This window comes from Rhipicephalus microplus, unplaced genomic scaffold (assembly GCF_043290135.1).
Source record: "Rhipicephalus microplus isolate Deutch F79 unplaced genomic scaffold, USDA_Rmic scaffold_20, whole genome shotgun sequence".
Lineage (NCBI taxonomy): Eukaryota > Metazoa > Arthropoda > Arachnida > Ixodida > Ixodidae > Rhipicephalus > Rhipicephalus microplus.
In genome coordinates, this window is record NW_027464593.1 from 6690337 (window position 1) to 6703324 (window position 12988).

Consider the following 12988-nt stretch of genomic DNA (forward strand, 5'->3'; position numbering starts at 1 on the left):
AGAGAGGCTTAGCCAGAGAGGCTTAAAGAATTATGCGGTGGCTCCTTATAGCTTTCTGCACGCAGCCAACTTTAATGGGTTAGGTGATTATATAGCGCCAAAACACTTGATAATTTTACATGCTAAAAGTTATTATATTTGCGCCGCAGCGCTGGTTAAGTTTTATTTAAAAGAAAACGAATATGTGTGCATCCATGATCATCATCATCGGCGAACGTAAACTTTTACGTACGAACGTAAAGGTTCCCGTATGTGTAGCAAAACGCCGGTAAAAACTCGGGCGCCGGTAACACGGTAAACGTAAACCGGTAACACGGTAACGTAAAGAAGTATACGTACAAGCTAAAACTGTTGATTGTTTCCGGCCAGGCGATCCGCCGGAGGCTCGGGGCTTTCGGGATCGCGTCGAAGTCCGCAGGGGACTTCTGTCTCTGGTGGGGGCTTCTAAGTCACGAGTAGTTATCTGGTGGCGTTTGGAGTCCGGGTTCTTGAGCGAGGATGGTACAAAGACGTCTCCACTGTCCTGGCTTATGTCACTGGGGAGGTGTCTTCGTGAATTTGTAGGGGCGCCTTATTCGCGGTGCTGTTGGAGTCCTCGTAGATGCAGGCGTTGTCGTCTTGAGATGTAGACTCCTCGAGGACACCTGACCTTGTTGTCGACCGAGCAGCAACGCGAGGAGCGTCAGATGCAATATTTCCATCCGAGACGCCGTCCTCACGAGGCGCTTCGTCGGACGAGGGCTTGGCCTGCCACTCCACAGAAATGGCCACGGGACGCGGGGAATTTAAGTTTTCAGTACCTGGAGAGATTACCAGGTCCGGAATCGTTGAGGACGCAGTGGGCGTCTGGTGCAGCGTTGCGATTTGCGCACCTCGGTCGTGGTCGGTTACCGCGGCTCGCGTTGACGAATCGTCGCACTTGTTCTTAGATGGCGTTCCTGATTGAAGTGGAAGGAAATCCTTGGATGCCACCTCGGAATACGATGGCCTGATGGTGCAGGCCACAGTGGCATGCGGGTTCCCACAACGGCGACACGGCAGCGAGCAGCCTTTCCCGTCGTGGCCATAAACGCCGCACCTTCCAAAAGACGGAGCTGTGCAATTCATGCGGAAGCGCCCACAGTCTCCACATCAACGGCACACTCGCTGGATGCCTTTATAATCACAGCTTACTCGATGGCCCTCGACCTTGATGTAGTTGGGCACCACGGACGAAGCCTTCATTTTCATGCGGACGTATCGCGTCCCAGTGGTCACGGTTGGGCGCGATCCCATGAGTCCTCTGGTGATGTGCAGCACCTTCCCGTAGGGAGAGAGTGCTTGTACGAAGACTTCGCTGGGTACGCGGCACGGCAGGAACAGGACGGTCACTTGGGTCCCTTGTGTCGCAGGGGTACGATGGCGACGCGCTCTCCTGGGATGATAAGGTGCGACGCGTCTACGATTTGGGCCAGTGCGGCCTCACTGTTGACGGTAACATGGTAGTTCTGGCCTCCAAAGTGCTGAATGCAGTACACTTCTTCGATTCCTACTATTGAAGACGTCGCGTCAACGACGTCTTCGGCACTAGTCCCCTCGGGGACGACTACGTCGAAGGCCAGCGCCTTCTTCGGGCGCTGGCTTGCCATTAGGGGCGCCCGCCAGCCCAGGGACCCCCTGAGACGCTAACGACGACAACGAGGGAACACGAGCAGCACCCGTTCGTCCCTCGTAGCCGTTGTAATATCTAACAAGTATAACATTTTGACCACCAAGGTGGTGCCAGTGAGAGATTTGTTTTGTGCGTTGTTGAAAAATAAAAAAGAGTGCTCAATGTACATGCCAATGGCTGCTAATGAGAAATGAGAGACAGGGACATTTTGCTTTTAGTTAACGCGCACGCTGCAATTCCCATTAGCAGCCATCGGCATGTACATTGAGCACTATCTGACAAGAAAGGATTGCTACGTTATACTCGCTTGGTGTAACCTCCTTAGTTTAAGAAAGGTTTAGCGAGCGTTGAGCCACAGTGCCATAAATACAATGAACTAGTATATACCATGAACTCGAGGTGGTTAAAGGTGGGAACTGGACGCGAAGCGCAAGCCGAAGGAAAGTGTGCATGTGCCACCTCTTGTTTAGTCCTTGGAATGTCCACTGGATGGCGGTGCTTCTATATGGAGAAGATATGATGAAAAGATGCGAGATGGTGGTACTTGGAGTGTTGAATAGATGGACGAACGGATGCATGGATGGACGCATGAACGGACGCAGGGTTCGATGCATGAACGAACGCAGGCACAAATGCACGAACAGACGCACGCACGGACGGGTGGATGGACGCATGGACGGTCACACAGACGGACGCATGGACGGACGGAAGCAAGAACGAATGAACGGACGAATGCTTCGCCCCACTCTCCATCATTCACTCCGTGGATATGCTGCCATTTTTTTAAGTGTGAATACACTTTATAAGCTACCCCAAACCATCCAACGCCGTCGGCGGCGTCTGCAGTCTTCTCTCTATCTTTAAAAGAAAGACGGCTTGGCGGGCCGCAGCGCGACGCTCTACCGAATAAGCCACGGACGCGACGCTGATATCGGTGTCAGTAACGCGCCTTATACCCCCTCCTCTTTCACTCACTCCTCCGCTCTCCTCTTTCGCTCACTCCTCCGCTCTCCTCGCTCGCTGCAGCAGGGCTCGTGAGACCGAACGTAAGCGGGCGAAGCGTGCAGCGGATGCCGAACTGCGTGCTGGCGAGGCCGAGTGCAAGCGGGCGAATGCCAACGGATTTTAACCTTACTCCCCCTCATAGCATCACCCCGTGCATTCGCACTTAACCATGTTCACCCTTGGGGAAATGCTTGGGAGGTTTTCTTCTTTGTTGTTCGTGGTGCTGTTTACTTTCACTTTGATCATTCCGCTCAGTACGGGTCGGCAAATAAAATTGCAGCTCATTTCAGCCTATTCATCGAAATTTTCCTAAAATAGACCTGCTCGGTCTCACGGCTGAATTGAATGTAGAGACTTATGAATCCGGTAATTTGCGATGAAGTGTTTATCGATAATTCCCGTGTTATTTACTGCAAATAACTTGCGTTGAATAGATTGCCGTGGAAAGTCGAGCCATTTCCCTCGCACTTCCTCTAATGATCACGCCTCGCGTCAATAAATATCGCGGCGGTGTATGTGCGTTGAAACAAGTGTGAGTAGACGTGATTATTAGTATCAATTGTCATGAGCCGAATAGTAATACTGCATATAGGTATATGCGGCCATAGGTCCGCAGAAGGCGTGCATATCAGTTGCACTTAATAAAGAAATGCATTTTCTGTTTAGAGCTCACTCGCACGCAAAATCGCACAATTTTGTTTTTTCAACGGGGCTCACTCGGGTTCCTACTCAAAATTTTTGTCTAAATTGCACTGTCTCTCTCGCAAACATTTTTAAAAGCCGGACTCAGTCGCTTTCACTACTTGCCGAAATATTCCTCAGGAGACCCTCTCAAATTAGGAATCACGTTCTCATGTGAGTCCGAGCAAGTCGACTCACGAGTATAGCTACGAATATGGCGGTGTTTCGTGCAGGGCCCCATTCTGCTTCACGCATCGCCGTTGCTATAAGCCCTGCACCCGGTGGCTGCGCCACTCACCGTAATCCACGACTAGTCGGAGACACGAAAAGTAGCCACGGGGTGAGACGACGAAGGCGGCGTCACGAGCGGCGACGACGATAGCGATGACGGTGACGCTGGAGGCGTCGCGACAATCAACCGAGGTTAGCGAATGGCGGGCGCCTTGGCAGACGTCTTAATGTTTTCCTATTGAATACACAACACTGTTTGCTCAATTTTGTTATCATGAATTGTAGATCAAAAAATGTTTTGTATGACTTAAATAAAAAATTTGAATGCGAACTGTCTCACTGTTTTTGTTGCGCTGGTTGTATCGTGGGTGCTTCATTAAATATTAGAAGAATGTACCTTTTATAGCTAATTGTGGATATGAAGCTTAGAGAAAATAAAAAAAATGGATAATAGGCTTTTCAGATTTCAGCTTTTATTGCGGAACTTTCATGATCGCTAAATAAAACTTGTATAGTAGAGCGCTAGATAAAGTTGTCGTTAAAGAGTGGCAGAGCCTGCTGTAACAAAAATGTCATCGCCCGATAATCGCCCTCAGAGATATAGAGTGCAAATTCCCTCAAAGATATAGAGTGCGAAGCTGATCGGTTCCGCGGAGTTGAACGCGGGAGACCGGCGCACGGGAAGTAAAGGAGACTTCTTCGTTCACACGGTTCTTGAGGAGGCCGTCAAGGTCGCCTCTGTTCGGGACTAAAAGGGGAAGGCTTACTCAGAAGAGCGTCTCGCAAGAAGCAGGCCAGGCGCCGCCGCCTGAGTTTAAGCTATTGTTGGCATGCACGCGTGCCATTGAGAATGACGCAGGGACACGACCACTGGGCTGACCGAGACATAGTGGCGGCATGAAGACGAGCTTATCCTCCCGCGCTATACGTCATTACCGACTGTTGTTAGGATGGCGGGGCGCCTCACTGTCGCGTGCGCACCTGGTCAGCGCACAGGGCCTCATGGTGTACTCTCCGCGCTTAAAGAGGCTTCTATTAAGCGACATGTAATGAGAAAGCTGATGGAGCTCGAGCGTGAGAATGACTATCGACGGAGGTCGGCTGATACATGACCTGGCATGGAAGAGTGTGTGACCTATACCTTTGCGTGGTATATTTGGTTACGTTGGTTTTACCAATGCAGTGCTCATCATGAAAGTTTTTCTGCAATCGGTTGTGATGGTGCGAGCCCCAACGTGTGATTGAATTGTGGGAGGACCCTTTGTTCAACCAAGGGTTGAAAAGAGGATGTTTGAATCTGAAATGGGGAGCGGAGGTTCGGGCTTGGACTAGGGCGTTCGTCTGAGGCTGCAAGAAAGCGTCTTTTCACCGGACTATGGCTCTTACTTCGCGTTGCCATCGTGCAGTCGAGTCAACGAGGAAACCCATTCCGAACTTTAAACATCTTCCCTCTTTAGCTAGTGTAGAAGCTAGTCGAGGAGGAGAAGGAAACTAACTCTCCCATTCATTATTCTGGTCTTTTTCATTAAGACACCGAATTTCACCCTCGTTTTTGAAGCTGTACTGTTGGAATTAGTTCTAGCGCTGCGAAAGCTACCTTTGAATGCCTATAACGCGATCATAATCACGGATTCTCTGTAAGCATGCGGGCCGATTACGGCGTCAACAAAATCGATGGCCTTAAAGACGCTCCTTATGCTAGTCCCTCCTCAGCTGCAGCTACTGAAATGAGCATGGGTACCTGGTCATTGCGGCTTAGAAGTAAATGAAATCGCCGACTCTCTAGCGCGAGTAGCATTGGAAGGTCCAGTACTATAAGTCCTTCCTGAAGTGGCCATTAAAATTGCGACGAGATACAGAAAACTTTCGCTTCGTGTAGACGCTATGGAAGCAATAATGTCAACAGCAGAATATACTCACTTAAGATTTCAGTGGAAAATTTATTGGCGTCCTAGAAGACAGTTGGAAGCCATAATAACCAGATTTCGATGTCGTGTCCCCCCGTTAAATTTCTATTCACATAGGGCTGGTCTGGCGATATCACCGCTATAGAACTATTGATCATAATCAGAAACAATAGAGCACTACTAAATGCGAAGCACTTTTTAGTGAACTATGGCGACCTTGCGGGTATCTATCTATCTATCTATCTATCTATCTATCTATCTATCTATCTATCTATCTATCTATCTATCTATCTATCTATCTATCTATCTATCTATCTATCTATCTATCTATCTATCTATCTATCTATCTATCTATCTATCTATCTATCTATCTATCTATCTATCTATCTATCTATCTATCTATCTATCTATCTATCTATCTATCTATCTATCTATCTATCTATCTAGCTGCCTACGACTTTTAGCTCTCCTGGCCGTTTCGATATTGGTATCAATACCAATATGTATGGCATAACATTATTTTATGAAGAACATATCTGACATGTCATCGTGAGATGTATGTCATGAATGTCAAAATAAACATTTCATGTTCCTGCAGCTTTTGCGGTGGTTTCGTTCACATTGCAAGTTGAAAAACTGGTATAGTATGATATGATTGCATGGCGAACACAAGCGACAGACCCTAACATGAAAATCATGACATGCGTGCCTTGTAACATGACTACATGCTACGCTCTTGATGTGGTCTCGGGTGCTTCCCAACCATCACATGTACCAAACCCGGTATTACGCGAGGTGATTGGATGACATAGGTAAATGACACATACAAACATGATAATCATGACATGCTTGTCATGTAACAACATGACTACATGCCAAACTGATGATGCGCTCACGGCCGTTTCACTAGCTTTACATATGCCAAATTTGGTAATACATGACGTCAATGGATGACGAAGGTATGTGACTGGTGCAAACATGATAATCTTGAGATGCGTGCCATGTGAGAACATGACTACATGCCACAGCCAAGGCGCCAATACATTTCGACGTGACGTGGTGCGCGTGCTCGCCGGCGTTCATTTCGTCTGGTCACGCCGGCGTTGCCACGCCAGGCACCGGTCCTGCCATATACTCGCAGGCACGCGCTACGCTGCGTTGCTTTGACACATGCGCGTTTCAGCGCGTTCGGCGTCCCTCCATCAAAAACGAGGGAGATGCAGTGTTGGCTGGGTAACGCATCGGCGCGAAATGCAGGATGTCGCATTTATCGCCATTTGCCGTCGGGCCGTGCCGACGGACGCTGGTCACGTCGGTCGCGCCTGGCCCCAGACTATTAAGCGCTCACGTTCTGCTAATGTAGCGTCACTGTGCCCAGCATGCACGCGCATCAACACTATATTTGAGTATATTGAGCCCTTCATGATTCGCTCGCCGCCGTTTTGCTAGCTCCACATATACCAACTTTGGTGTTACTTGACGTCAATGGATGACGAAAGTATATGTCTGATGCAAACATGATAATCCTGAGATGCGTGTTATGTAAGAACAAGACAACAAACCACGCTTATAGCATGTTCGCAGTCGTTTCGCTAGCTTCACATGCTCTAAATTTGGTATCACGTCACGTGAATAGATGACGAATGTAAACGATACATCCAAACATCATTACACGGAAGTCATGTACGGCCTCATTTATATCCACCTCATAATGCTGTGCTGATTTTACAGTGACATATCAACCTTTCTCATTCGTGCTTCGCATATCATTGATTCTCACTGTACGTGAGATCTGCCAATTTTTTCATCATGTCGCCGATAGATATTGCTCAGAAAAAGACTTTTAGTCATCACATTCGCTAGCCTGGGGCTCAAATTCACAATAGAAAATATACTTTCCTTCGGTGCTTCGGATCGGGGCTTAAGCCACGAGAACGTTTTTGATGCAGTTTGCAAGTACCTTAATGAAACTAAAGGAATTGACCTTTTAATTGCATGATCCTTATTCCTGAAGAAATATTTCAACATAAACAGGAGCTTTGTTTAACCACGCTACTTCCTTGATTGATTGATTGATTTGTGGAGTTTAACGTCCCAAAACCACCATATGATTATGAGAGACGATGTAGTGGAGGGTTCCGGAAATTTTGACCACCTGGACTTCTTTAACGTGCACCCAAATTTGAGTACATGGGCCTACAACATTTCCACCTCCATCGGAAACGCAGCCGCCACAGCCGGGATTTGATCCCGCGACCTGCGGGTCAGCAGCCGAGTACCTTAGCCACTAGACCACCGTGGCGGGGCAAACCACGCTAATTCCTATTCAAGGTGATGAATGCATTGTGTGATCTGAAAAGTGACAAACGATTATTGCACTCCGTTCATTCTACCAAGGGTGCCTTTTGTTTCTTTTTTTTTGGGTTTGAGGTATTGATACTGAATATGAAAAAAAAAGTCTCCCTGAATTAAGTCATCGATTCGTGGCCAATCCCCCTGAGTTGGTACGAGTCACCTGAGTGGGTACGAGTGAGTACGAGCCACCATCATCATCATCATCATCATCATCATCATCATCATCATCATCATCATCATCATCATCATCATCATCATCATCATCATCATCATCATCATCATCATCATCATCATCATCATCATCATCATCATCATTATCATCATCATCGTATGCCTCCATACATCACGAAAATTATGATTTATGGCGTAGTAGGTACTCAGGAAGTGTATCTGTAGCAGTGCCCAAAATTGTGTTTATAAACACTCTGAAAAGCCGCTCATACAGCTGTAGCTGGAGCTGAGCTAAATGGTCCACGCAAGCCTTGTGAATTTCGCGCGTCTGTTTTTAATTGAGTGAATACGTTAAGTACCGAAAATAGAGTAAAATAAAAGCACTAATCTCAAACTTGTAGCTCGTGCATTTTTTCTAAAATGTACAAGGCTTGTTGACGACAAAATAATGAGGACGGACATTTTCAAGAGATGAGCATTGTAGCCTTTTCAAGAGATGACATTTACTAATAAATAATGAAAGCTAAATCATGTTTCAAATGAGAACACCCTGAAAGTAAATATAAATCACTAGAATGTAGACCACATGGGTGGTATATTTCCGTTACATGCGCTCAATTTGGTTAGATACTAATAGCTACGCGCGCGTAAAGAGATAACGTTTGAGAAAACACCATAGTATGACACGCTCAAGGAAACATCGTGTGGAAGCACAAAACATCTATATTAAGACTTTTTGCTGCTATTTCACAAAAATATCGAGCGCTTTGAGCGTACAAAAAAGATAATGTTCAAAGCTATAGCAGAATCTATTATCATGAAACTTGAAAACAAGATCAAATGTTTCTTAAGTAGCACCGGCAGGAAGCAACAACTGTTGGACGGGAACAAAGCACAAGACAAGTGGTATCACTCACTCCTACGATTGATTAATACTGCGTCACAGCTCACAATCATGTGCACGTGCTCGATTTGCATGCGCGTTGTGAATTCGCTCAGACGCGTTGGAGCTGGTGGAAAAATAAGCCCAGCAATACAATGCGCCTATTGTTAGGTCTTAGCACGTCTCACAGGAAAGCAAGGAATACGCTCAGATGGTTATAAATGATAAAAATGGTAAAATACAAACATAAAGGCGTGAGCTACACTTATATGGCTTTAATTGATGATGAAATGACTTTTCCAGAACGCGCGTATTTGCGTTACTTCAAGCATGCGTTTTCGTCTTTTCTGCTGTTATATTTCGGGGCTGTGTTGCTTTGTTAACCTCTTTCCTCTTCATAAATAACTGATATTTTTTCCAATGAGGTTTCAGTTGTTAGACAGCACTTGTGCCACCTTACCTTCTTGTTCTGCTTGGCTGGCTGGCATGAGGTGACATGACGACTTGAGACGACGTGGCAACAGGTCCCAGTTGGCTGCCAGAAGTGTTCAAAAATAAATCTGTCACCATTAAACCTAAGGAAATGTCACTGTAATGTATCGGCCCTTTATTGTCATTTCGTCGGCTGATTCAGCATATCAACGAGCAGTGGGCAAACCGTTTGCTCTTGATGTGAATGTTCGTTGTATTTTAGTGACGCCACAGGGCTAAAATTGTGAATGCTTATTGATGATCACTACAAGTAAGTTCACTCGTGAGAGACCGAACTGAACCGGCACATTGGAACAAGCTAGGATGCCGCATAAAGTGCGTACGAGTACAATAACCGCTCTGCGATAACCTAAAGAGCCTTCCGAGTGAAGTCAGCATAGAAGCGCGATGAAAAGTGTCGCTTTCAACACTGTAGTTGTTTTGGTAGTGTTTGCGTCTAGTCTATCTACAATAATATACGGGACTCCTTCCTTGGCTCTTGCGATGCCAATTCCTGAACCAAAGCCGGTGCCAGGTTTCCCGTTGAGATTGCCAAGATTGCCTAGGTTAGGTCAGCGCCGCCCCACATCGCCTCTCCAACCTCTTGCCCGCCCTATACCTCCCCAACGAATGGAACAAATAGTGCGCAACCTTTATAACCCACCACGTCGCCGTTACAAAGGTCGTTAACCGCAGGGAACGGTCAGAAGCCGGATACGCGGGGCTTCGTCGACAGGGTAAGTAATCATTTTTTAGCTTTATGGCATACGAGATACTACATTGTAGTGACTGCTTACGTGATATACAATACGAACAATCATATCAGTCTTTACAACATCGCTGAAGGTAACCGTTATTCTATTAGAGTAAAAAAACGTGAAAATGAAAGCATGTTTGCTTTAGAGATTGTCCTGATAAGCGAGCCATTCACTTACGCTCTTTAATTATTATAGTTCTTCGTGTAGGAGGGTTCGGACGTACAACAGAAAATGATATATAGCTTTCTAACCGGAAAACGACATGTAAAAACACTGATTGCTGTTGAGGAGAGGACTCACTCCACTCGCGCTGGGATGAGCTTGTACCGCGTTTCCAAGGATGCTCTCAAGAAGCCCATGCAAAGTTGAGAGAATCGTCAACTCAAGCCGCTCATAAACGCGTCTTGGAATCAAGTTTGAATGAGATTTTTTTACCTGAATTTTAACACTGACAAGTGATACCGAATTCAAAATTATTCGCCTTACAAAGCCCGGCTGATGAAGTCAAAAGTCACAAATTGCCCGTACCTTTAAGCGTCAAAACCTTAAAAGAGGTGAAAAAGAGGTCGCAGAACACATCTAAATTTCAGTGGTTAAATGATAAATCAGGTGCAAGCGTTGAAAACAATCGCAATAATACAAAGAAATACTGACAGTGTTAGCTCTGTAAGAAATATTGAAAAAACAGAGCACAGAGGTTTGTCCCGATTAAATGCGAGGAGTGCAGGAACTAGACTAATGAGGACTGTGCGAGAGCCTGCGGATTGAATTTCAAGTGCTTCTACTGAAACAAATAAAGAGATGATATTTTTACCTGCTTTATCGTTTCGTTTTGCACGTTGGTGCGAAATCGGACACTTGGTTCATTTTACTTATTTATTTTTATCACAATCTTTTGATCTGTGAAAACATACACGTGCCTTAAACTCAAAAGAAAGTTTGTGCGTCAGCGTTTAATAATAACGAGTGCAATAAAAATATACATTCACAGTTTTTAATTGTTTGCCTTAGTTTGCCCTATTCTACCCTACGCACTGGGGACAGTGCCACTATTACATCACAAAGGCGAAGTTTAAGATGGCCCCAGCTTTAACATCTGTTTTGGAGTAATAAGTAGCCATTGTTTACCTTTATTGCAAGTAAAATAGACTATTTTCAGGGTGTCCTGTCGTATAAACCTATGCCCGCAGACGTCACCCCTCCCCCCTCCCCCCAAACAGACTGGCGCGCATTGAGCGACGCCAACTTAACGCCTGCGACCCTGCGAATTCGAAGTGGCGTAGGTAATCCAGGTCGAGAAACGTTCAACTAGCTCGCTGCTCGAGTCATCTATGCTGACAGCACATCCTAGTTTATAAGTCTGATGCGCAGCGTACGCTCTTTTGTTAAGCTGATAGAAACAGAGATTTTCATAAAATTAAGCTGGACTGCTTATATCAACCAGATTTGACTGGATGAAGCTGGTCAGGTGTTCTGTGAGCTGTAGTTATCAAACTCAATATAGGCTACAAGTAAAACTTCAGCGTGAAATGCTCCATTGCTACTTTGTATATGGCATGAGCGAAGGAACTGTAAATTTAGGGATTCGTTTGTCTTTGTTGGACATAATATTGTTGAGAGCTAAAAAAACAATACTTACAAGGAAAATATAGGGGATGGTATTAGTAAAAGTTATTTCGTAAATATGAAGAATGAGAAGTGCACAAAAAGATAACTTGCCATGGGCAGAAACCGAACCGACCACCTTCGAAATGCACATCTATCTATCTACTCAACATATCTATTATACATAAACTGCATGCGTGGCGCAAATTTTTTTTACTTTCATATTACCTAGAAAAAACTGTGCTATCGTTGCTGTGTTCTTCTTTATTAGGAATAGTATTTCTTATTGTTCAAAAATAAAAACATTTCTCATACTACTCGTTCCGTTCCAATTTGATAAAAAATTGGCGATAAAATCAAATGACGTGGCTACTTTGGCTACATTTAGTTTGAGTTCGGGGTATTCTTGAAGTCGACGCAAGGGCGACCCTGATGGAGAAGTATTAATATAGGAGTCAACGTGAGTGCGTCCACATTGCAAAACACTACAAACACTACAAACACTACAAGCTGCAAAACACTACAAGACACTGTATATAGAAGCTCTCATGTACTAGTGCACAAAAAGCGCTCGCATATCTCTGTGAGGTGCGCTGCACATTCGTGGTATAATGATTTCCATAACCAAGGTTTCAGCCATGCTTGTTTTTATTATAGTGCAGAGAATATTGATACAATTGTACTTTTCGCAGGTGCCATGACCGACGCGATCATAAGGAGGCAAACGTCTGCTACATCGAATAAAGACATGCTAACACAACATGATCTCCGCCTCGGTAACCTGCAGCTGAAGTGCAGAATAAATGAGCCATTTTGCCAGAGACTTGATTATCGTTATAGTTCTTCTCCTTGTAATTGTCGGTGAAAATTACGGCAGCTTTCTCTATGTGAAATCTTCGCGTGTTTTTCGGCACTTCGACGTTTTTTGTCGTGAGCTCTAGGTTCATTCGACCGATTGTTTCGTTGTTTAATTGAATCATTCAATAATTGATTGATTTATTTATTTACACATTGCCTCTAACTTTTTCTAATGAGTCTTTTAGGATTCGCTATGTGTGGTTTCTACCCTTGCAATGCTTGATCAAACACACCACGGCCAAGCGTTGCTGCTGTGTCATTCAAAAAGGACGCAATGTAAAACAAACGAACTATAACAAAGATGACGCCAGTCCTACGAAGTGAATGATGATGATGGAGCTTGCTCCGGAGGTTTTCCTGGTAAACCGTCAATTTTCTGTACAGTCACTGGACCATCATACAAATACGTGCC

General features: G+C 45.2%; 1 long non-coding RNA gene across 1 annotated transcript; it reads left to right on the top strand.

The window, feature by feature from the left end:
• The first annotated feature begins 9475 nt into the window (after positions 1-9475).
• Positions 9476-12541, top strand: LOC142785263 (uncharacterized). Its single transcript, XR_012888898.1, has 2 exons — positions 9476-10092; positions 12411-12541. It is a non-coding gene; the product is annotated as an uncharacterized LOC142785263 (long non-coding RNA).
• The last annotated feature ends 447 nt before the right edge of the window (positions 12542-12988 follow it).